The following is a 24815-nucleotide window of genomic DNA, read 5'->3' as shown; positions in this document are numbered from 1 at the left end:
TTCCGTAAGAAATTAGTATTCTTGCAGGGGTAATTATTTTTTCTGGAAGAAGGTGGGCAGTAATATGGATTGATTCACGTGGAAAAATAACACCATTGTAGGAAAAGACAACACATCCTCAACTGTTATAGTTAAATATAGTATACCTTTCATAGGGACAGTGCTAGGATAAACACAAAACTGATTGGTACTAAGAAAGCCAATTTCCGCTGAACTTTCCACAGAGTATTCCTTTACAAGCCCGAAAACGGATGTCCCAATGGAGGATAAGGTTGACTCACTCGATGAAAACAACCATTTTATGGCATTAAAGAAATATTTCACAATTGAACAGTAAAAAAGGAAATCTTTTTAGGGTTCTTTTTGGAGGCCATGAGTCAACAGGTGCATTATAATGCAAGAGAAATGCAAGCCCAACTAAGCCAAGATGAAGAGGTACAGGCACACTTGGTTTCGCCAGGCATGTTGAAAGACTGACAACTTTCACTAAGGCACCACATGCAGACAGAAGCTCTTACACTTATCATGCATTTATCAACCTACCAGATGGACATACTGAAGGAATCCATGAGCCAAGGTTGAAGGATTGCAGGCTGCTGTGGTGGATCCTTCCTGGAGAGGCAATCTGACATTCACAACTTTATGGGTGACCTCTTGGATTAGTGTACAAAATATGGGCATTATCAGTGCCAAGGTTATTCTGATGAAGTCGGAACCAATCAAGTCATGACTTTGGGCATCTGTGTTACTAGTAGATTAGCAATCTAACTTTCAACTAATCAAAAGCGCAGTGTCTTTCAGCTTGTTTTATGGACCGTGGATGTGAATTTCAGCCACTTTTTATGGATGTCAAGGTATTTCTGGAAGCCCCAAAAGTTGCTGCTTCCACTTTCTGAATAACCAGAAGGTTATAAAATCTAATACACCATAGTATGGGGTTTGGTCTGCAAGGCTTCTGACAGTGTCCTTGTTAATTTTAGCAATATATACATTTTGTGTTGGCCATCTGGACATATCTAGAAATGGTTGTGATGGAGGAGTAAAGGATGCTCCATATCAGAGGGACCAGTAGATTGATGTAATAAATGGTTTATTTTCTGAGACTGTTGATGGTTCTGGATCTACCCCATAGTTGCACACAAGTCCATTTTAGGGTTAAGGAGGCCTCCTGCACATCAGCCTCCAAGAGTACCATGTACCAGAGAGAGACTCAAGTAGACATGTTTAGGCTGATTGGAGCACTGCTAGAGAGGTTCATCCTCTCTGCATAGTATGTGTCTGTTGGCCCACCAAGCTCTTCGTTAGTTGTCTCATTCAGATGAACAAATGCAACAATGAGAATGAAGGATATAATTGAGCCCAGAAGTCAGAAAACCTGATCTGCTCTAGAGAGTAACATTGACAAAACAGACGTCTTCCCAATTGTAAAAAGTCTCTCAACTCGATTAACTGCTTTGACTTTATCAGGGTCCAGGGTGCAGCTTGGGTATGAGTTGTTCATCAGAGAATGAAGAGAATGTATTAAGGACGTTCTGGATCCCCATGTCTTGTAACAAGGTAGCTGTTTGAAACTCCTTTGGAGTTTTCTATAAACACACTACTTTATTGGCCAGTCATCCTGGTAGATTAATGTTTTTGTAGAAATGCATGCTTACAAATGCATGCATTTAGAGAAGGCTAGGAGGTTTATTTGAGGCAAAAGGGAAAGGTATTGAATGGATACTGAGGCACACCTACATTACACACAAAAATGCAATGTATTCTTATAAATGCAAAATTAAAGCTTGCAGCTGAATATTTACTGTGCAAATCAAGCCGCCTACGTTAAAGTAGGGAAACGCTTAAATATGCATGTTCTGAACTTATATTACAAGAAGAAATTATTGTCCGTAAGAGTCTGGAGCCCACAGCTGTTTGATATAATTTTCTGAAGACTTTTAGTGGGGCTTCTGAAACTTCTTTACTCAGAGCTCACTGCCTTTACTGTAACCAGAGAAAGCAGGTCATCCCCTAACCCTTATCCAAGGGGGTAGACATCACGAATGTACCATGGCACCACCCATAAACCACTGCAACTGAACGGCATCCTTTGCTCTTGGCAAATGTCTGCATGAACTTTCATAGATACCAGTCATGTCTGTGTAACAGTGCAGAGACACTGGCTAAATTTGTATTGTGACGAGTGGCACATATCTTTTGTTCATCAGAATCAAATCTCTTGCTCTCCTCCTTTGGAGGGAGAAAGGAAGATAGAGCAGACATTTATTTTTTTCTCACTACAGAGACAATCACTGAATGCAGAGGAGGGTCTGACTTAGAAACCAACGATTCATTTACTAGTTGATTAAAGTTCTTTATTAAGAGTTGTGATTTCTGTGACACCCAAGATCGACAGCAGAACTGGCTTTGATTGAGCATGAGATGTCAGCGCCATTGAGAACATAGACTTTGTCTCCGGTTTGAAAGTGATGCTATTGAGATTCAAAGCTTGCTTTCTGTAGTGATACCATTAATTGGCCAAATCCTAGAGCATAATGAGGCAGGAGTAACGGATGAAGAGATAGCCCATAAGAACTGAAAAGACTTGTTCCAAAGAAGGAAACGCTAGTCTGGGGATGGCTTTTAAAGTATAAATGATGATCTTTCTGTGCTCAATGGGTCTGGAAATATAGTGTCTCCACACGGCTCTTCGAATAAGCCCATTAAGGGAATATTTTGATTATCTTTTACCTACTGGTCTACATCAACATAAATCGCATGAACAGCAAAACTGCACACTCTATGCAATATACAATATCCCTCTTTGAGAAAGCAGTGGGTGGAAGAAAGAAATGTTGTTGCTGTATTTCGAGGACGCAATCCTGAACCAGGCAGAGTACCCTCTATTTTATCACAACAATTTTTAATTCTTTTTATTTTATTATTAATTGTATTATTCATAGAAATCATTAAAACAATATAGTTTGTTTCAGCATTTGTAACACTACGATATTACATGGCACATTGTGAACAAGTAAAGTCAACCGTTAACTTTGGGACACAGAGTTGAGGGGGAGGCACTTCACAGATCAGACTACACCATGTCGCCCATTACATGAAACAGACAACACAATATTAAGCAGGTAGGCATGATTTTCAGGTCTTGCAACAGTATTATATGATTGAGTCCTACTATACTTTGGTCTGCGTACAGTACATGCCAACATACACGACGCGAGTGTAATTCTACTCTAAGTAGGTTCAATTGCCTGATGCAGGGATAACGCTGGACTCAATGTACTGTCGGTCGTGTTCGGTGTAGCTGCGGTACGCCCATTCGCCAAGAGTGTGAAAGGGGCCCAGATGTCATTGGGTCTGGACGCTAGGGGCATTTGCTCCCAATAGACTGATAGCTATTCATGACAGTAGGTTATATTATGTTCCCAGGAATCTATTGAAGGGCCATGATTGAGCCCCAGTGAATGTCAATTCTGTGATTGGCTAGTAAAAATCATCATAGTGGAGAGATGGCATGTGTTAAAGGACGCGCTTTTCACATGTACCAATAGGGCCACAAGTGGTGTGTGTTCCAGTTTGACTCCGGTGAACTCTCTTTTTACCTTGCAAACCCTGTCCCAGTAGTTCTAAATAGGGGGCATGGCCACACCAGGTGCAGGAATGATGACTATGGGGGTTTGCATCTCCAGCAGTTTGGGTCAAGTCAAAGCCCCATTCTAAGCATCTGCAGGGGTATGCAGTAGACACGATGGAGGAGTTTAAAGTGAATAAGTTGTAGTTTTTAGTGAGGGGAGAGGCGCTCAAGCTGGGAGCAACAATAGGTCCACTGTTAATCTTTTGAAGGGGCGGGGGGTTATATTATAGGAGCAGGTCCGACATGGAAGGGGGGAATCCAATGTCCTGGTCGGAGGAGCTAAGAAATTATTGTCTGGATATAGATCAGAGCAGGTGGAAAGACCCAGTCGGCAAACACGCTGTGTAGCCCCACTATCTCGAAAGGGAAGAAGATAGGTGTATGCCAGCAGAATAGATGGGGAAAATACACCGCTCGGATGCGGCAATTACAAAATTCCAGAGAGGACAAGCACATTTCTGTACTGCTTCAGACCAATTCCATTATTACCCACCATTGCTGACCTGAAGGGACTTGTAACCAAAGAAAATCTAGAAGTAATTCAGGTGGCACAAAGGGAATGCAAAAAATAAAAATAAAAGCTGCTAGTGCAAATGGATAAAGTTATACACCTGAACACTGGCTGTGAGGTTATGCTCTCTGACTTATCCAGTTGAAATATGTAGTCTTTACTTTATTCTGTACATATTGTACATATTGAGACGGACTCATGCAAAGCTTATCTGGTGATCTTTGGAGTCTACTATAACACATCATAGGAATCGTCTTTGAAGTCGAACACTGAATTGCTGATTCATCAACAAGCTATCTTTAAAAAGGTAAACAATTAATTTTACAATACAAAGGCAGCTCTTTCTGAAGCTGAAAATATAAAACAGCACCTATAGGGCAAGCAGTATCAACAATGACTTATCAGAGCAGTTGGTGTTTCAGTTGATCATTAAAGAACAATAGGATCCTGAATCCTCTCGAATAAGAAAACCAATGGTCAGTGCAAAGGAAGAGGATGGCTTATACTGGAAACCTGGAATTTAAATAAAATAACTTTCATTCTATATCACTGACAGTAAGACTTTGAAGGGATTTGCAAGGCCAATGCAGCAGCATACCACAAGGCAACCCATGTATAAAGCCAAATAGAACAGATTAGCCAAGAAGTCATGTCTATTAAAAGTGTGGAGAGACCTTCAGATGGCTACTTTGAATATGTCAAAAATTGGGACAAGTCTTCCCCAAGCCATTCCCCTTGTCTAGTGTGCTTTTGGCCTCACAGCAAGGCGATTATTAGTACTTTATTGGCACAGCATCAAACAAGAAAAGATCAATGTTTCATAGAAGTAGAAAAACCCATACTGATAAAGTGTGCTTACATTTTGGTCTTTGAAAGGCAGTACCAAAGTAAATGGTTTTATTTGCATGGGAATCAAAGACAGATTTTGCTAAGAATAAAGGATGGGGACTCATGACTACCATATTCTTCAGTAAAATATTGTAAAGCTCATGCAAACACAATACATTAAGTCTATTACTCTACAGGTCAATATAATAGTCTTTAGAAGAACAGCTTTCCAGTGTAGGTATTGCAGAGTTGCTTTGTGCATGGGGTTCAAATGAAAACACTCATTTAAAAAAAGACTGCATTACTTTAAGCTTCTGTGCACTTCTGGTCACTTCCTAAATACCTTTAATAAAAGTCTTTAAAACTTATGGTAAAATAGACTCAAGGAGGACTGTAGGAAAGGGCCTCTATTTGGCCTGTTTACCCCCACTTTTGGCCTGACTGATGCATCTTTGAGTGTGCACTCGGTTCCTGCTAACCAGGTTCCCAGTGCCTTCGTTCTTTCCCAAAACTGTACCGTTTTCACAATAGACACACCTCTGGCTCACATATAAGACCCTTGTCAAATGTACCAGTTGCACCAAGAGTCTTGTGAGCAGAGAGGGTCTCTAAGGGCTGCAGCATGCATTGTGCCACCCCTAAGAGACCCATCACCAAACAAAAGCATACTGCCACTGAAGCCTGCGTCTTTTGATGCTGATAAAAGTGAAGAGTTGAACTGGCACATGCCGGTGTGTCAGGCCTGTCAGCACTGTAAGAGACACAGGTAAGTCATCCCTACAGCAGGCCTTACAGCCCTAAGGCAGGGTACACTATACCTAATGTGAGGGCATAAATGCATGAGCAGATATGCCCCTATAGTGTCTTAGGCCATTCATAGACATTAGAAGTACACAATGAAGCCATACTGAGTACATAGACTGGGAGCTTATCACTGCAAGTTCCACAGCTCAAAGATGGTCAAACCGAATTCTAAGATATTTGGTATTGAACATCTCCGATTAATGAGCTCACACTGATGCTAGAGTGGGATTCATTAAAACACGCACTCACTCAGAGTTTTAGAGGATTCCAGCCAATGGGGTTAGTGGTATTGAGGAAAGTAGTATCTGCGTTCATGGCTACCCCAACTTTAGCCTGGTGTCGGTTTTGACTGTATTTTGCGGAGATCCTGTTAATCAGGAAGAAAACAAGTTACTTATCTGTAACTTCAGTTATCCAGTATTGGTATCTCTCATAGATTCACATGCCTGAATCATTCCCCGTCGCCGAGGCAGGAGTCCCATGGTAAATAAAATAGCAGTGCCAAAGGTAAATAACAGTAGTGGGCCCTAAGGAAAAGGCCTGAGGCCCAAATCTTAGTAGCCTATCTACATCATTATGCTAAAAAGACCAAAGTCTCCAACCAATCAGCTAGCAGCACCCTCTAGAACCCTCTCTGCAGAGCCAGTTCTCCTCAGATTTTCATTAGCACAAGTGGGAAATGAGTATCCCAAATAGAGAACTGACTCTCCGGGGAGGAGGGTGGGTGCATGTGAATCTATGAAAGATACCAATACTGGATAACTTAAGTTACAGGTAAGTAACTTGTTTTCTTATCCAGTATTGGGGTATCTTTCATAGATTCACATGCTTAAATCAGAATAGCAAGCAGTATGCCAGGTAGGAGTCGGTTGCGGATCGTGGGAGACTTGTACTGATAAACTCCCAGATCCATTACTATTAATAAACAACAAGAGTAAGGAACTGAACTTTTCCTAAGTAAAACATGATCAGAAATTTAAAAGAACATTCATAGAGTAGTAAAAACATGGATATCTAACGTCACGTACATCCATTTGTTAATACATTATATTTGTTTATCAATATATCGAAACCTCTGTATAAATACAAAAGTAAAGAACACAGGTTACCTGAAGCTGTTCTTAAAGAATGGGTGTCGTAAGACAGCCTGACCAACTGCCGCATCCTCTTGACTCGTTGATTGCAGGCAGTAAGGTCTCGTGAACGTGTGGACATTCTTCCAAGTAGTAGCACGGCAGATATTTTCCAGCGTCACTCCTGCAAACAACGCTGTAGACGCTGCCACAGTTCCAGTGAAGTGAGCCTTGACCTTTCTCAGTAGAGGTCTATTCGATTTGATATGGCAGAAATGGATTGCGGAAGCTATCCACCTGGAAATTGTGGCTTTTGTGACTGCTGCACAGAGCGTGGTTTGACCGTAAGCCACAAATAAGTGATCAGATTTCCTGAAGGTTTTTGTCCTTTGCAGGCAGAATTTTAAACATCGTTTGATGTCCAAAGAATGTAGTGTTCTTTCCGCCGGTGTAGTAGGAGTAAGAAATAAAAATGCTCTCAACTTCACTGGTTCATTTAAATGGAACTGTGATGGTACTTTAGGTATGAATGTTGGATTTGTTCGAAGAGTGACATAATCCTTAGAGAAATGCAAGAAAGGTTCTTTAATAGTGAATGCCTGAATTTCACTTACTCTTCTGGCAGCCGTTAAGGCTAGAAATAGGGCAACCTTCCATGTGAGATACTTGATGTTTGCTTTATGAATGGGTTTGAATGGAAGTTTCATCAGTTGTGAGAGAACCGTACTGAGTCCCCATTCCGGTGGAAGAGGCCTAACCAGAGGATAAGCTCGGAAAAGACCTCTCATGAACTGTTTGATTAGAGAGGACGAACATAGTGAGGGAATGTTAGCAACTTTCCTGAACCTGGATAGAGCTGCTAGATGGACTTTTATGGTTGAAAAAGAGAGACCAGAGCGACACCCTTGGTATCAACGGGATTGGGGGAAAAGCGTAAGCACAAATCCCTGACCATCGCATTCCCTCGTGACCCCTGTTGAGGGTATCTGCTGGCGTAATACCGGCATTTCTTGTTTTGCTTTGTTGCAAACAAATCCAATGTCAGTTTGCCCCAAGCCTGGAAAACTCTGTTCATATGAACGTGTTCTAATTCCCATTTGTGGCAGTCTGATAGGGACCTGCTGAGTTTGTCCGCTATTGTATTGTGGAGGCCTCTGACATGCTCTGCCTTGAGAGTTGAGTTGTGAAGTGTTAGCCATTCCCATAACTCCTGAGCTTCCTTTGACAACCTTGTCTCTCCTTGTTTGTTCACGTAGAACATGCTGGTGGTATTGTCGGTTCGAACTAAGAACGAAGACCCTGCAATCCTTGGAAGGAACGCTTGCAAGGATAGGAAGATTGCCCGCAGTTCCAGACTGTTGATGTGTCATTGTCTGTACTTCTGAGACCATTTGCCTTGTAATTGTAAATCTTGGGAGATGACCTCCCCATCTCTCCATGGACGCATCCGTTTTAAAACGAAGTCTGGAGGGTTCTATATGAACGCGAGTCCTTGTGTCAGATTGGGTAACAGTGACCACCATTGAAGAGCATCCACCATTCGTGGAGTGACTTCAATGACTTTGTCGAAGCAACCTGTCGCATGTTTCCACTGAAGATGCAGTTCCTCCTGAAAAGGTCTAATTTTCAGGCACAACAAGGGATGACATTTATGGCTGAAGAACACATTCCCAGGTGTGAAGCGAACAGAAAGTGACTTTCTTTTTGAAAACCCGACGTGCCAATTTCTGTAGGCAAAGTTGTCTTTCTTGAGATAAGAATGCCTTGCACTGTATTGTATTGTGTCTAGACGTGCTCTCAAGAACAACAGGATCTGCTTTGGATGTAACTGGCATTTGCTTCTGTTCACAGTTAGTCCCAGAGATGCAAAGAGATTGCAACATGTTGAAATGGCATTCTTTACATTGTGCTTTGAAGGACCTTTGATTAACCAATCGTCCAAGTATGGGAACACCTGGATTCTCCAAAAACGCAACGTTGCCGCTACTGGGGCCAGGCACTTTGTGAAGATCCTTGGAGCCGATATGAGTTCAAACGGGAGCACTTTGAACTGATAATGGGTGCCAGCCACAGTGAATCGGAGATACTTTCGAGGTTTCGGATGAATCGGGATGTGGAAGTATGCGTCAAACCATGTCTAACGAAGCCATACAATCGTTCTCGTTCAGGCAGCTCAGAATCTCTGACAGGGTGACCATACGAAACCCCTGTTTTTTGAGGAACCTGTTGAGGTAGCGAAGGTCCAGAATTGGTTGCCATTCTCCTGGTTTCTTTTTGATGAGTAAAAACGGGAGTAGAAACCTGTCCGTTTCTGAAGAACTGGGACCTTCTTCTATAGCGTTCTTGAGGAACATTGAATAAGCCTCCTTGAACAATAAGTGAAGACGAGGGGGAGGGGGTCCCTTGGGCGGAGTCGTTGGTGCCTTGGTGACAAATTCTAGGGTGTGCCCATGCTTTACGAGGTCTAACACCCAGCAGTCGGATGTAATTTTTTGCCACTGATCTAGGAAAAAAGAAATGTTCACGCACACAGGGAGTGAAGGAAATGTGATTTGCGCCCGGCTGAACTCACTTGTTTCTACGAGAGTCTCGCCCTTGATTGTTGGAGCGTTTTCGGCCTCCTTGGCAAGAGAAACCAGCCGTATTGAATTGGCGGTACGATGATTGATAAGATTGCCGATATTGAGGCTGATATTGTCTGCTCTGTTGATGGTAACCTCCTCTAGAGGAATAGCCACACCCTCTAGCACCTCTGAATGTTCCCCATTTGTACTGTAGGGAACCCAAAGATCTTGCGGTATCAGGATCTGTCTTGATTGCTTGGAGGGCTTCATCAATATGTTTGCCAAACAAAGATTCGCTGTCATTGGCCATATCTAATATTTTGGTTTGGACTTCTGGTCGGAAGGTGGTAGCCTTTAACCAACATTGGTGCCTGAGAACTGCAGCCCAAGTCAATTGCCTGAAATTTGTGTTGACAATATCCAGAGCGCAGTCGATAGTTTCTGAGGCTGCGCGCTCTCCCTCCAACAAGATCTTTCAAGCCTCCTGTCGTTTGTCCTCTGGAATAAGGTCAATCAGACCCGCCATGTCCGACCACATTTGGCAATCATAACGCCCTATGATCGCTAATGAATTTGCTGCCCTGATGGAGGCGTCAGCCACGGTTGAGAACTTTTTACCAATGAGGTCAAGACGACATCCCTCTTTGTCCGGTGTTGGAGTGATGGGTGTTGCCGGATTTTTAGACCTTTGTTGGGCGGCCTGTGAAATGACTGAATCCGGCCTGGGGTGACCAATGAGGCAGGATGAGCTGTTGATCGGAGCACGATATTTTTTATCAATCCGTGGAAGCACTGCAGGCACGGATGCAGGATTCTTCATAATCTTGATGCCCTCAGTCCATATGTAATCTATTATTGGAATTGCTCTGGTAACTTTCCTAGCCTCCTCTTTGAAATCGTGGAGGAAACAATCAGTTTGTTCCACAGTCACTGGAAGCTGAAACCTAGTACCAGCTCGCTGCATGAGGTTATGAAATCCACCTGGAGGGGACTCTGATGGTTGGGGATTGGTGGAGACGGCATGGGAATAATATATGAATCCGACGGACCTAGGTGAGGATTCTCTGGCAGTTCGCCTTCTTAAACTTCTTCATCCGAAGAAGTGTCTGGAGTTTGAACAGGCTGAATAGGCTGGTGCTGTTGAGGAGGTTCTGTAATTGGAGACATTGGTGCCGGAACCTCCGGCTGAGGTATAGGATCTGGAACTACCACAGGCTGGGGTGGTGGAACGACTTGCTGTGGTGAAAAGCGCTGCCTATAATCAGCTACAATGGCCTGCAAGACCTGAATAAGGGTAGGAGGCAGATGGCTGGACTCCGAAATCCGAGAATGCCTCTAGTATCCTGTGTGGTGAGGAACAACAATGTCCTCCTGGTAGTAGTGTTCCGTGTAGTCTTCATTTTCCTCGCCCTCTTGACATTTAATGTTCAGTTCTGAAGGATGACGAGCTATTCCAAAAGCTCCTTCATCGTCTTCATCATCATAGTCATCATCCTCCTCTTGGGCATATGTGTCGAGGAGGTGAGATGGAGTAAGTGGTGATATATACGAACATTCTTGCCTCTGGAAAGATTTAAGCTGGAAACTTTTCGAAGAAATTGGCATTGAAAAAGCTTGCACCGCCACTAAAGACTTAGTAGAAGCAGGTTTCACTCCTCTAGATGGTATGGTCGTTGACGGGGGCAAAGAAGATCGATTCACCGTCGATGGACTCTTTATCGACGGACTCGATGGGGCTATCGTCGACGGACTCAATGGGACCATCGTCGACGGACTCGACGGGACCATCATCGACTGACTCGTCTTCTTTGTCGACGGGGCACTCGTAGACGGCAGAGAAGATGTCTTCGTCGACGACGGAAGCTTCGTCGGTGGTACCGTTGTTGACGAGTGTTTTGACGGCTTCGTCGGTGAGGCTTTCGTCGACGGATCATTGATGGCGGCTTTTTTAGACACTATGAAAATCCTCGTTGACAGGATAGGAGAAGTAATAGAAGTAGTAGAAATTGTCACCGCTGACTAAGAAGCTGAAGATGTGACAGAGATAGTCGACAAAGGTAAAGCTGAAGAGACAGAACAGCTTTTACTCACGGTTTTGATTAATTGCTTTTTAGAGTCCTTGAGAGCTGTAGCTTCTGTAGACTGAATAGGCCCAGAGGATTGAGAAGGACCAGAAGTGGAGTGTGAGGATTTGAGATGTTTTCTCCCCTCACTTGACTAACTGTCCTGAGATCTTTCTCTCTTGCTGGAGGTTGAAGCTCTATCATCATCTTCAGTTGAAGATTTGAGCCACAACAGGACTCTAGCCTCCCTATCCCTTAGAGTTTTTGAAGGGAATGTTTGGCAGATCTTACAATCTTTAGCCTCATGCTTTGGGTAGAGGCAATAGATACAGTCTTTATGTTGATCATCAACATGGACCTTCTTCTTGTCGCATATTCTGCAAGGATTGAACAAGGCCTTCTTATCAGATATGAGAAAGGAAAAATCTGAGTAGCACTCAGGGAGATTCCCCTTCCAAACAACGCGTGGTGAAAATCTGAGGAGAAGTGGCTTTGCAGAGAGGGCTCTAGAGGGTGCTGCTAGCTGATTGGTTGGGACAAAGTATTTTTAGCATAATGATGTAGATAGGCTACTAAGATTTGGGCCTCAGCCCTTTTCCTTAGGGCCTACTACTGTTATTTACCCTTGGCACTGCTATTTTATTTACAGTGGGACTCCCGCCTCGGTGACGGGGAATGATTCAGGCATGTGAACCTATGAAAGATACCCCAATACTGGATAACCTAGCATATGTGTTGTCTCTCCCAAAATGACTTTGGTAAGTACGTTTGTACCCCCACAATTGGCTACTGGTGTACCCTTATAAGACCCTAATATATGTTTCTAAGGAGCAGGGCATAGGTACACCAGGGGGCTCCCATGGGCTTCAGGATGCATTGTGCCACCCATGAAAATCCACTTCAACTTAGACTACAGGCCTGCCATCGCAGCGTGTGTGAGTTACCTCTATGTGTCCAGTCCTAAGGGCAGAGTGCTGAGCTGCAAGTGTGAGGGAGCCCTTGCATGAGCAGGACAACACTAAAAAACCCAGATTCGATTCTACAGGCTGTGCAAGTGCGTTTCAGCCACTTTAAGACATATAGTGGACATCAGTTATTACAAGATGTCTAACTATATAATGGCTGCGCTGAAACTAGTCATCTTTGGTATAAAAAATGCTGTATTCATACCCCAACACAGATTCCGGTATTGAAGATATGATTCCATATACTGGGGGCCCATTATACGAGACCCTGTACTCCTGGTTACAGGCGTCAGGGTCTGCCAGCAAGCGAGTGATGCTGCCAGCGCAGACATGATTCTACCCTCCTGCTGCTGTGCTTGAGCTGGGGAAGGTAGAACAATAGGTTTCCTGCCACAGGGAGGTGTCACCACCTACCAGACAGGACTTTTAGTGTATTTGGCTAGGGTGAGGGCGCTTTGCAGTGCCACCAGAGTGCATTGAAGGGCACATTTGGTGCCCTCCTCGCATACTCCGGTTTGAGCCAGGTCAGGAAGCGTTGATTCTCTGGCAGCAAACTGGGCAAAGGGCAGGAGAGGATCCTCCCCTCTTTCTGGCCCCTCCCCTGGGAGGGACCCTAGAGTCGTTCAAACCCTTTTCTTTGGTATATAATGGCTCCCCTGTGGGTGGGTCCTCAAATTCATCATGGAACAAGACTCACCTCTGAAACCAAGACAATCTTCGACCATCTGGACGTTTGGACTTCGACTGGAACTGAAACTGCATGAAGGAATACTCCTACTGCTCTAGGTCTCGTTCTTCAAGTCCTCTCCCATGTCTGTGTGTGTGCTTTGCTCAGGTTCTCCAGAAGACCTTAGGGCATCAAGGACATTCACAGAAATCTCCCTTGGAGTGAAGGAGTCACTCCGCTGCATCTGCAGGCACCAAGCTGACCGGTCTGCTGCTCCTGTCGTCCTCCGGACTTCCAAAAGGCTCAGGAACACAGGTGGTGGTTCTGTGGCTCTCCAGAGGCTTTACCTGTCTTTTCTGCAATCAGAAGGAAAGTATACCTCGTCGGAGCTGCTGGGACCAAACCCCCATGCACAGCATCGACTTGCCGTTGCCAAAGATTGTTGGCTCTGCACTCCAGAGATCTTCGCGCTACAAGAAGCTCCAGCCGCAAGCACCTCATCCCTCAAAGAACAGTGTCCTCACAGCGTCCGTTGATCTGTGGGCGTCCATCTTTGGTGAGCTGCATGGGGTACTCTTGCGACTCCTGTACCTTTGGCCTGTGATTCCTCTTGAGGGTGGTGTTCTGCGTTGGTGGGCTTCCCTGCTTGCTCGGGCCTGCTCTGACTCTCCTGCACTTGGTAAGTACGTTGGATCTTGCTGGTCCCAATGATTGCATCTTTTCATCTCCCATGCCAGTTGCGGCTACCAAGTCTTGTTGGTGCTCCTGCCGGACACCATCTAAACACTGACATGGGACAGCTTGTGAACGGTTCCTGGTCTTTCTCGGAGTCACCTGGTCCCCATAGCTATAGCCACAAGATATGATATGATAAATGGAACTTGTAAAGCGCACGTACACCTGCGGTTTCTTGGTTTCTAGGTCCTAGTCAAGTCTCTTGAGCTCCCTGCCAAGGGTGGGTATTGTGCTTCTGTGTTTCCTGGTCACCTCTGAGTGTTGAAGACTGTCCCCTCTGCTTTCAGGTTCTCCTCTTCTAGAATCTATCCATCCTTTGATTCCACCGGAATTATTCAGAAACTTCGCCAGAGGCCTTTTCTCCAAAGTCTTCCATGGTTGTCTATGGGAGGTTCTCACTTCACTTCACCCCTATGCACCTGGATTCCCTGGTGCAGGTAACCTGGTTCCTGGAATATCCATGGGTGGGGTTACTCTCCAACCTTCCGTCCTCCAAAGGGTTTCTAGGGGGTCCTCGGGGAAGGGTCCTTCAAAACTGCAACCGCAACTTCTCCACAGACTTCCATCTGGCACACGGCTGTGATTCCACTCTGCACACAGCCTCCTTGGGGTTCTTAGGTACTTATGTTGGGAGGTTCCTTGTTCTCCCAGCTCCGACGAGTCCTCTGGTAAAAGTCCCGTCCTGCCTTGCAGTTGCCTTTTACTTCCTCAGTATATGGTTTGGTCTTTCTCTGGCGACCAGTGTACATTTGTGCTACTTACCTGATTTCTTTTGAGTATTTTCATGTGCAATGTTGCCATCTCCAGCTAGGAGATGAGGATAAGCCTGAAGGCTGCTCTACACAGCTATCACTTTAAGAGCTTTCAAAGGTTATCAAAGACCACAAAATCACCATAAGGGTTGCCTGGATTAGTGCAAGGTGCATCACTTCTTTAAGTGTGCACTATATACTAAGCCATCCTCCTACATTGTTGTGCAGCGGAGGGATTTAAGCCTGCACTGTTTTACCACTTAATCAAGTGAAGGTTAAATGAAAAATAATCACTAGCTAGGCACATATAAAATACTTTATCAAATAAGTTCTAGTGAACATTTTGGATTGGTTGTCAAGGGTCTTCTACACAACCCTTTCTCCAATCTTTGGAAGTTTAGGTCCACCAGGGTAGGTAGGTGACTACACTGCACTACACCTAGTACTATGTCTCAGGTTGGTGAGTCCAGTGGGGCTCGAAGAACTAAATATAGCGGTCTTAAGTTCAAGGAGGAATTTGAAAACTTAAGACTGGTAGCGACAAAGCAAAAGAGCAGCTCTTAGAGATGCTCCTGCAGGATCACCTCCAAAATCCTGAGGGGGATGTTTCAGTGAAGATTTAAGTCTGGAGCCGAAGGCATGCACCTATCTTGAAGAACTCAGACAGCAGGCTGCTGTTAAGGAAGCAGGCAATGTGAGTAGGTCCCATAGGACTAATTGTGAATATGGGCTCCGGTATTCGGAGAGTAGAGACCCCAAGCCTGGTGCCACCAGGAGGTTGGTCATATCTCAGAAATAGAGGGTATTCTTGTTGACCCATGCACATGACATTCCCTTGCAGGATATCTTGGGCAAACCAAGACTTGGGAAAGACTCACTTTTACTGGCCCCATATGTCTGAAGACACCAAGGTGTTTTGTCGATCCTATGTCACCTGCTAAGCCAGTGGTAAGTCAGGTGGCACTACAAAGATTACCTTAATCCCACTACCTGTGGTTGGGGTTCCCTTTGAGAGAGTAGGGATAGACATTGTAGGTCCCTTAAACCTACCAACAGCATCTGGACATAGTTTTATTCTAGTGGTGGACCACCATGCCACTAGATATCCAGACTCTATTCCCCTTAGGACCACTACAGCTCCTGTAGTGGCCAGGTCCCTACTGGGAATCCTTTCCAGAGTAGGGTTACCCAAGGAGGTTTTGTCAGACAGAGGTACTAACATCATGTCTGGCTACATAACAGCTATGTGGAAAGAGTGTGGTGTTAACTAAAAGTTTACCACACCCTACGATCCACAGGGTAATGGGCTTGAACCGTTTCAACAAGACCCTCATAGATATGATCATGGGACTCCTATAAAAACTGAGAAGAAAATTGGATTTCTTACTACCTTGCCTTCTCTTTGCTTAAAGAGAGGTCCCTCAGAAGGGGGTGGGCCACAGCCCATTTTAACTTTTGTTTGGACATACAGTTAGGGGTCCATTATATCTAGTTAAAGAACAAGTCCATGCTGGGCCACGGACAGAACAATCAGACAACTTTGCTTGTAATTGGTCATTTTTTGATTGCCTACAAAGCATGAAGATTCGAATTGTACCCCGCCCTGCTGCTGCAATACAAGATCCTCCAAAATTGGCAGCTTGATCGGTGGACAGATCATGCCCAGGCGATCCGGGTACCACTCTCTCCCAGCCCAATCAGATTGCACAGAGATGATTTGGGCCTGGTCGTTCTTGATCTTCTTCAAACCTCAGCCAGGAGAGGTAGTGGTGGGAAGGCCTAGAGGAGTCCACTTTAGGCAGGAGTCTCCAAGACAGCTGCTTTGGAATTTCCAAATACAGAAGTGCTGACATTTCGTGTTCTTCACATGGACTCAAAGATCGGCTCGGGGTTCTCTCCGTTACTGTGAGATGCCCTCTGCTAAATCTAAGAGCAACTGCCATTTGCTATCCACTAAGGGTCTATGGCTCAGTTTGTCCGTACTAGCGCTTAAAGTTTCCAAGAGGTGAGTTAACATCAGAGAAAGATGCCTTGGCAGTGTGGCCACTTCCAGAGGCGAAGTGCCTCCTTAGAAAGGGCCCAAAACCACATCCCACCGTGCTTGTTAGAGTACCAATTGGCAGAGGTGTTGTAAGTGAGCATCTAAACCAGTCTTCCTCGGATGGTGGGCAGTAAGGCCTTCTATGGCAATTAAATCACCCTCAACTGATTTTCAACTCTCCCAGATGGCCACTTCATGGGGTGTTCTCTTCCTTGTGTCTGAATACAGCAGTATTTCTCTTGGAGCCAGTCTTTTCTGTGCGGATTGTGTCCAACTGGTCTCGCTGATGTCAAGCAGGGCACGGTTGTATTTTTAATCTCCGCTGCCATTTGGCCTGTCTTGCCTGTCTCGTACATGATCCTATGTCTATGGTTCCATGTCCCGAAGCTGATGGTCTTGGTTGAAAGTAGGGGGATCAGCTTTGTTGCTTCAAGGGTGCTCTGGCTTTCACCACAATGCATCATTGCTCTTTGTGAAGGAAATTCCTCTGTCCTCACGGTCAAGATGTATTTCAGTTGATATTTCTGTAGCTAGGATTTTTCTTTACATGGTGGGCTAGCTAGCCCTCCTTTCACAGCTGGGCTTGGGACCAGCCAGGGCATCTGTGACCACCGTCAGCTTTGGTTAGGGAGTGCAGCTCCTCCCAAAGCCTACATAAGGCCCCTGGGACTCCATCCCTGGGCCATTTTCAAATGTACAAGAGGTGGCACATACCCTCCCCGAGCAAATATCGGCCCAAGGGACCTGATCCCCCGGGGCCCAATACTTTGGAGTGTCCAGGGGTGTCCACCCTTGGGAATGAATATGCTACTTACCAGTATGCATCTGTTCTTGGCATGTAGGGCTGCTAACATTCATATCTTTTGCATTAGATCGCCGCCTAGTGTTGGGTCCGGATGATCGCACATTGTTGTCCTGGAAGAGTCTTCGAAGTATCCTGAGATAGGTGGCTCCTCCCCTGGACTACAGTGCGCATGGGCATCGGCTCCATCCCCAGATTGTTTTTAGCCATTGTGGCAGAGATGGAGTGTAAAGTGTAAAGGATGTCCATGCTAATGATTGAATACAAGAGTATGTCTGCAGCTGCGACAGGCACCGGGGAGGAGGGTGGGCGATATGAATGTTAGCAGCCCTACATGCCAAGAACAGATGCATACTGGTAAGTAGCATATTCAGTTCGAGGCATGTGGGCTGCTAAATTCATATCTTTTGCATAGAATAAATAGCAGTCCCTCCATTAGCGGCGGTTGCCTGTGCCAGCTGCAGAAACCTGAAAAAGTGTTTTGAGAACAGCCTGTCCTACAGCTGCTTGCTGCTTGGAATGTACATCAACACAGTAGTGTTTTGTAAAGGTATGTGGAGTAACCCACGTGGCTGCTCTGCAAATATCTTCTAAAGGAATGTTCCCCAGGAAAGCCATAGATGCCCCCAATTTGCGTGTGGAGTGCGCCCTTGGGGGTATTGTAAAGGTACGTTTTGCCTTTTGATAACATATTTGGATGCACTTAACAATCCACCTGGCTATTCCTGCTTTGGAAATAGGGTTGCCCTTGTGCTATGGCGCGAAGGCAACAAAAAGCGGTTTTGTTTTCCTAAAGTGTTGTGTCCTGTCAATGTAGTACATCAACGCCCTCTTGACATCTAAAGTATGAAGCATTCTTTCCGCCACCGTTTGTGGGTTTTGGAAGAATGCCGGCAAGTCAATAGTTTGGTTGAGATGAAACTGTGACACCACCTTCGGAAGGAATTTTGGGTTAGTACGTAGTACCACCCTATTTGGATGAATCTGAATGAATGGCTCTTGGATTGTGAGCGCTTGTAGCTCACTAACCCGCCTCAGTGACGTAATAGCTATTAGGAAAGCTACTTTCTACGTTAGGAACTGGAGTTCACACGAGTGCAGTGGCTCAAAAGGTGGTCCCATCAGTCTGGTGAGGACCACATTGAGGTTCCACACCGGAGCTGGCGGTGTTCTTGGGGGAATGACTCGTTTCAGGCCTTCAAGGAAAGCTTTAATGGCAGGCACCCTGAAGACAGAGAGATGCTGCCTATTCTGAAGATAAGCTGCTATGGTGGATAGATGTATCCGAATAGAAGTGTACGCCAGATTGCACTTGTAAAGATGTAACAGATAGCAAATGATGTTAGGGATAGATGCATCTAGCGGGTTGATGTTATTGGCTGTACAGTAAATGACAAAACGCTTCCATTTTGCAGCATAGCATGCTCTGGTAGTAGGCTTTCGTGCCTCCTTGATGATGTCCATGCATTCTGGAGGTAGGTGAAGGTATCCAAACTCTAGGACTTCAGGAGCCAGATCGCCAGGTTGAGCTGTTGCGGGTCTGGATGCTGAATGTCTCCATGGTTATGCGTCAAAAGTCTGGGCGTGAGGCGCAGCCTTTGATGCGGCACCACCGAGAGTTCGAGGAACGTGGTGTACCATGCTTGGCGCGCCCACGTTGGAGCAACCAGGATGAGAGTCATCGAGTGCTGCCTTAGCTTTCTTGCCACCAGCGGTATCAGAGGGGCTGGCGGAAAGCGTACGCAAATCTGCCTGACCAGTTCATCCATATCGCATTCCCCTGCGACTGTGGGTGAGGGAACCTGGCGGCAAAGTGTTGGCATTTTGCGTTTTCGTTTGTGGCAAACAGGTCTATCTCCGGATGACCCCACTGCTGGAAGTACGGGTGGAGTACAGACGGGTGTAACTCCCACTCGTGCATTTGATGGCTGTATCTGCTGAGCAGATCCGCCATCTGATTGTCCTTGCCCGGGAGGTGTTCTGCCATGAGGAAAATGTTCCTCTGAATGGCCCACTTCCACATGCCCTGAGCCAGATGAGACAGCTGTGGCGAGTGGGTGCCCCCCTGCTTTTGAATGTAGTACATCGCGGTCATGTTGTCCGTCCGGACTAACACTATCTTGTTGCACAGATGTACAAGGAAGGACTTGAGCGCCATGAAGACTGCCATCAGTTCCAGATAGTTGATGTGCATCTTCTGTTGCTGCGTCGTCCATAGTCCCTGCACCGTGTAAGTGAGCAGATGAGCTCCCCATCCCTGGAGAGATGCGTCCGTTGTCAGGATAATCTGTGGCACTGGCTCCTGGAACAGTCGGCCCTTGCAAAGGTTGTGTGGAGTCCACCAATGCAGAGAGTCGTATGCCCGACTGGTAACCAACACTAGGTCTGTCAATTGTCCCTGAGCCTGCGTCCACTGATTCGCTAAGCACTCCTGGAGCGGACGCATATGTAGACGTGCGTGAGGGACTATGAAGATGCAGGAGGCCATCATGCCAATCAACTGCATGAACACTCTCACTGGAAGCGAGTGTTGCGGTCTGAACTTTTGGATTAGCGACTGCATGCTGTCTATCCTGACTTGGTTTGGCTGGGCCATGGCCGCCAGGGTATTGATTGTCGCACCTAGAAACTGCCGGACATGCGCCGGCTGAAGATGCGACTTTGGGTAGTTCAACGAGAAGCCTAGATCGTGAAGGAGGTGAATGGTAGTCGACATGTCCGCGGCGCACTGTTGTTCCGACTTGGCTTGAACGAGCCAGTCGTCTAGGTAGGGGTAGACATGGATGTTCTGCCTCCTGAGGTGCGCCGCCACTGTCGCCAGACACTTGGTAAACACTCTTGGGGCTGTGGTCACTCCGAAGGGTAGGACCTTGAACTGATAATGGTTGCCTTGGATAGTGAATCTGAGGTATTTCCTGTGGGATGGGTGTAGTGGAATGTGGAAATAAGCATCCTTGAGGTCCAAGGTTGCTAAGAAGTCCCCTTGGTTTAACAAGGGAAGAATCTGTTGCAGTGTAAGCATATGGAAATGTTCTGAAAGTATATACAGGTTGAGGGGACGCAGATCCAGAATGGGTCTGAGAGATCCGTCCTTCTTTGGAATAAGGAAGTACAGGGAATATACCCCTGTGCCCTCCTCCTCCACCGGCACGAGCTCGATTGCGCCTTTTTGCAGCATCACCACTACCTCCTGCTGCAATAAGTGCAAATGCTCTGCGGACATAGTCCGTTGCCTTGGTGGAATGTTGGGTGGAGTGGACTTTAACTCTAGACAATAACCGTACTGGACAAGTTGTCGCACCCACCTGTCTGTGGTGATGTTTCTCCAGACGGGCAGGAACTGCTGTAGTCTCCCCCCGACAGGTGTTAAGTGGTCGGGGGCAGTGACAGAGAGTCACTGTTTGCTTGGGGCAGAGGAGCGGGAGTTGTTGTTTCCTCTGCCACGTCCTCTGGTGCTGTTTCCTCGGTAACCCCCTTTGTTCTGCTTGGGGTACGAGGATTGTGCTCCACCTCTAGAGAATTGTGATTGTTGACCCATCTGTCCTCTGGTGACTCCACGTGCACCTGAGCGACGAAAATTGTTGCCACGGAACTGTTGTGATTGTAGGGCCCCCATAGACTTAGCAGTTTCGTTGTCTTTCTTAATCTTTTCCAAGGTGGTGTCAACATCTGGACCAAACAGTCTATCAGGATTGACGGGCTGATTAAGTATGGTTGTTTGAATGTCTGGTTTAAACCCCGATATGCGGAGCCACGCCTGCCGTCTCAGCATGACGCTAGTGTTAATAGCCCTAGCTGCTGTGTCTGCGGCATCAAGTGCACACTTTATGGCTGCGTTGGAGCTCAGTTTTCCCTCTTCCATAAGCAGTTTGGTGCCCTCTTGAAACTGCGGAGGCAGGTGTTCTAAAACGTGCTCTATGGTGTCGTAATGCGCCCTATCATAACGTGCCAAGAGTGCCTGTGTATTCGCAATACGCCAAAAATTGGCAGCCTGTGCAGCTACTCTTTTGCCTCCTGCCTCTAGGACTTTTGACTCCTTATCTGGGGGAGGAGCTTCACCCGTTGTTTGGGAGTTCGCCCTTTTACGGGCATTTGCGACCACAAGGGAGTCAAGCGGCAACTGTCCCCGAATGTATGCAGGGTCTGCAGGTGCTGGTCTGTACTTTTTTTCGATACGTGGATTGACCACCCTCGCCCTGGTAGGTTCTTTAAAGATGTCCGCAGCATGCTTGAGGACCCCTTTGAGCATAGGCAGTGTCTTTACTGTCCTTTCAGAGACTGAAAAAGTGTCAAATAGAAAGTCTTCTTCTACTGGGTCAGCATGCATGTCCACATCATGATTAGCAGCTGCCCTTTCAATGAGTGCATGAAAACCTGCAGAATCTTCTGTTGGGGATGCACGTGCAGTGAAAGGCTGGGGGTCTTGCCCCACATTTTGGGTGCCTTGGTCCCCTATGTCATCATATGAATCTTGCTGTGCATCAGGTTCATTGATGGGGAAAGTGTATTGGTCATCTTCACCATATGCCTCACCCTCAGAGTGTTCTGGGGAAGGAGTTGGGCTCCTTCTAGGAGGAGGCTGGATAGGTTCCATCAGTGTTGAAGCGTCCTGAGTAAGCCTTTTCCTCTTCAGGGGGATAACATAGGAGTCCACTGGCTGTGAAGTGATCCTCCTCTTGTAAAGGGTCAATTTGCCCGTGTCTGCGTCGATAAAACGCTCAGAAACCTCCTCTGAGTCGAGCAGTCGACCTGAAAGTGCTCCAGACGTTGAAGAATCCGACTTCTTTGGCGTCGTTTTTGTTGAAAAGGCCTTCGGCGCCTCTTTTGGCGGCAGAAGGAAGAGAAGTTTACTCGCAGGCTTTGCCGGAATGTCCACCGGCTTCTGTGGCGACGGCATCGGAGCCGACGTAGCAGAGGCCTTCTCCCTGATTCTCTGTAGGGAAGAGGCGACGAGGGACGCGTCACTTACAGCGGCCTTTGGCGCCGACGAGGAGGTCTTGACCTTGCCCTCGGATCCGACGTCCTGTTGGCCCTTCTGAGTCTTGGACGATGATGCCGCAGCCGCCGACCCAGAGTCCTTGGACCGATGCGTAGATGTTCCAGCTTTCGATCCGTGTGATTTCGCTGGCTCCGTCTCCACCACGCGTCCGACTAACGAAGTCCCAGTCGGAACTGGAGCCGTGTCGCTGGCTTTGGCGGGCTTTGACGGCGTCGCAGCGGTCGACCCGTGCCGAACTCCCTTTTTAGAGGAACCCTCCTCTGGCGCCGATTTCGACACTGCGGAATCGACAGATTTCTTCGACTTCTGTGGACCGGTGGCCGACGAAGTCGATGAAGCAGCGGGTTTCGGTGTTTTTGGATGGACGGCCGCCATCTTAGGGACGCTCGAATCCATAAGTTTCGGTTTCGATTTAGGGTCGGCCATTTTAGGTGTAGTCGATACCGTAGGTTTCAGTTTCGGTTTCGATACGGTGTGCGCTGCAAGTATGTCCGTGGCCGGGCCTGAAGGCGGGGCCGTGGCTTGCGGTACGGGGTCGTGGGTAAGGCCGACTGGCGATCCCGTAACCCGAGCCTGATCCTCGTAACCTTCGGGGCATAGCTCATCCCCTGAGCTATCTTCCGCGGCCCCATAAACCTCTTCGACGTCCCCTACCTCGTCGACGTATTCAAGGCCTTGACCCACGACTCCGTCGTCGTCTACCGGATCTGCCTCGACTTCCGTCTCGGGCGGGGAGATTTGAAGATGATGGCTCTGGTCCTCCTCTTCTTGGTCGCCGAAGATGTTTTCTGGATCCGGGGCCGCTTGTCTGGCCTCGAGGCGCACCGCGCGCCGAAGCTTGAGTGTCTTCTTTGACCTGAATCTGGCGCAGGCCATGCAGTTGTCTTCGTTATGGTCTGGTGAAAGGCATTTGTTACAGACCGGGTGCACGTCGATATGCGGGTATTTGGACCCACAGAGCGGACAGTTTTTAAACGGACTCCGCTCCATGCCGAAAAGTTGCGGTCGTGTCGCGATGAGAAGGCCTCGGTGTCCGAAGAGTGAAACGACTCCGCTGATTCCGACTCAAAGAGACGGAAGAACTCGAGACCGTGCGCAAACAATACCGACGTAAGGAATATAAGGCCTTTTGGCCCGTAAAAAGCTAGTTTTTCTCGGTCCCGACAGAGAGACGTCGAGACCGCATCCGAACCCAATGGCGGAAAAAAACAATCTGGGGATGGATCCGATGCCCATGCGCACTGTAGTCCAGGGGAGGAGCCACCTATCTCAGGATACTTCGAAGACTCTTCCAGGACAACAATGTGCGATCATCCGGACCCAACACTAGGCGGCGATCTAATGCAAAAGATATGAATTTAGCAGCCCACATGCCTCGAACACTAAGGTTCCCTGTCCGAACCCTCCCGGGCAGGGAACAGAAATATGCTCCTGCCCGGAGGAAGCAGTAGGAAATGCTATACACACCAGGATCAGGATCAAATGAATGGTGCTGGGGACTCCTAGCAAGGTTTCCCCATAATACCCTAGGACATTTTGGAGGAATATTTTTTTGCTGGTGGTGCACCTAAAAAAACCTGGGGCACCCAAAAATGTGTTAAATGTTGTGGGGGAGGGGGCGCGGTGAGTGAAGCAACCCCCAGCGACATTAAAAAAAAAACAGTACGTCTCTTAGGTCATTAGAACCATGACCGCTGGAGAGCTTACCATTATTTTACACGGCACTCCTAGCTGGAGCTCTATGCTCTTCAGCTGGAGTGCAAGGCCCTCTTGTGGTTGTTTTTATGACTGCATTTTGTGAGCTGAAAAATGTAAAAAAAATATTAAAAAATAATAAAGGCTCGGAAATGTTGATTTTTTCTTTGTTCTAAAACGTTAATTATTTTTTACTTTAGTTTAACATTACATTGTGTGAATTAGTGAAATATACATTTTATTATATATATTTGGACAAAGATGATATATCTGCTTTAAGTGTGTTTATATGCTCAACTCTTTATAAAGCGAATATGCTCACTTTATATTTTGGCGTTTTGATCTTTTGACAAAGTCAGTAAGTCTGCCTGACTACAAATAGCACCTTTTATATTTTAATATCACATAATCAACCTGTGGGGATTGAGAGCAGGGCCTGGCCTGGAGCAGGCAATTTACAGCTATTCTGAGATTTGTCATGAGCATTCTCTCTGAACCTATGAAAACTAGAACTGTATAAACAGGTAGGATTCCCAGAACATTAAGAGTGTTCCATGTGAAAATAGTATTAAGCAGAAGAGAACAGGCCTTTTTGGAAGCAACATTTTTTCTTTTTATAAGGACATACAATAAGCCATAACGCATTTGTGACTGAAAACCAATGTGTGAGTGTGTGTTTTTTTCC

General features: G+C 46.5%; 1 protein-coding gene across 1 annotated transcript in view; it reads right to left on the bottom strand.

Moving 5' to 3' along the window:
* DDB1 (damage specific DNA binding protein 1) overlaps nt 1–24815 on the bottom strand; it is a 1014306-nt gene that overhangs the window by 289813 nt on the left and 699678 nt on the right. The window lies entirely within an intron of this gene.

This window comes from Lissotriton helveticus, chromosome 3_1 (assembly GCF_964261635.1).
Source record: "Lissotriton helveticus chromosome 3_1, aLisHel1.1, whole genome shotgun sequence".
NCBI classification, from domain to species: Eukaryota; Metazoa; Chordata; class Amphibia; order Caudata; family Salamandridae; genus Lissotriton; species Lissotriton helveticus.
Note: the sequence above shows the minus strand (reverse complement) of the source record. Positions and strands in the feature narration are given on the sequence as shown.